Source organism: Nannospalax galili, unplaced genomic scaffold (assembly GCF_000622305.1).
Source record: "Nannospalax galili isolate Female #2095 unplaced genomic scaffold, S.galili_v1.0 scaffold215, whole genome shotgun sequence".
Taxonomy (NCBI): Eukaryota; Metazoa; Chordata; class Mammalia; order Rodentia; family Spalacidae; genus Nannospalax; species Nannospalax galili.
Window position 1 is genome coordinate 6,705,502 of NW_008338533.1, and position 1,706 is coordinate 6,707,207.

The following is a 1,706-nucleotide window of genomic DNA, read 5'->3' on the forward strand; positions in this document are numbered from 1 at the left end:
CAACCTACCATTTGATGCAGTTATACCACTCCTTGGCATTTACTCAAAAGAACTCATCCTATTGCAGAGACATTGTACATCCATGTTTGTTGCTTCTCTTTTCACAATAGCTAAGGGATGGAAGCAACCTAAGTGTCCCTCAACTGACAAATGGATAATGAAACTGTGGTTCATTTATGTGATAGAGTTTTAATCAGCAGTAAAGAAAGATGAAATCATGAAATTTGCAGGTAAATGGATGGAACTAGAAACTGTTGTACTGAGTGACATAACACAGACTCAGAAAAAAAAAGTCGACATATGTTCTCCCTCATATGTGGATCCTAGAACCAAACCCTGATAAGTGAGTATGTAAACAGACATAACTGCAGGAACCAGGACAAGGGTAAGGAAACAGTGAGGTAAAGGAAAAGAAATAACCTGAAGGAGAAGAATAGTAGGGAAAGAAGGAGCTCAAGAGAGGTAGGACTGTAGGAGAAGGGTATTATTGAGAAAGAAAGGGGGTAAATGGGGGCACCTTAAGTGGGAAAACCATGATGGAGGAGTGAGACAATGTGAGAGATAAACAATGCCTAGCTAGTTTTGAAAAGCAGAGGGAGCCATATCACTCCAACAACCTACTGACAAATTATACATGGCAGATCAAGAAATATATGTCTAAGTAAGGTTTATCTGAGGATAATTGGTCTTTGCCCAAGATTTATCTACATGACACACAGTAATTAAAAGTACCAAACTGGCTGGGTGTGGTAGCGCATGTCTTTAATCCCAGCACTCGGGAGGCAGAGGCAGGCAGATCTCTGTAAGTTCAAGGCCAGCCTGGTCTACATAGTGAGCTAGTTCCAGGGGACTATGAACATCTCTCAAAATGTCCTATAATTGTGGTGGGTCACCTGTCCTCTTGAGCAAGGAGGCTGAGGAGACCCCACCAGATGGACTTGAACCAGTGTCCAGTCTACAAAGAGAAGGGTCAACACAGAGGAATCATTTCCTCCATGCTTCCAAGTGAAGCCAGCCATGGTCGGTCGAGCAGGACCTTTGACTTATCTTCATACAGGTGGAACTGGTTAAAAAAAGAAGCCAGAGGCTCCTCCCAAACCCAAGTGACCCCTGAGGAACAGATCCTCAAATGACCTTAAGAGTGAAAATAAATTGGTTTATCTGGGCCAACTGTATGGCCTTAAACACCCAAAAGGAAAGTATAACCAAAGATTAAAGGGGCCAACAAAATTTTTTAGGAGTCCATATGTATAGCTAAAGGCTACATAACAAGCAACAATGCCAGATAGGAGATACCTTCTTTTGAGTTGTTGGCCAGAAGGGACTTCCAGATAGTAACCCAGCATAGAACTGGGAAAATGAACAGCAGACCCCAATCTTATCTAAAGGAATATTGACAACCGATTGCTGCTAGATGAGGAACAGCTGACCTTCCTAAAACAAAGACCTCTAGATAGGCTGACTTGATTCACCAGATAGACAAGTAGTGGGGAATGGCTGGGGGTGCCGACAACACAGCAGACAGTAGCAGGGATATCAGAGTATCAGGGCTCTAGTGGGGGGAGGGAGGCTATGGGAGGGTGACATCTGGGAAGTGGGCATACAGTCAAATAAGATGGTGTGGGATGTTCTGTGTATATACACACAAAAAAATCCAAATTTTTAAAAATGTATTATATTTGAGGAGGAAGCATGGAAATTTACGT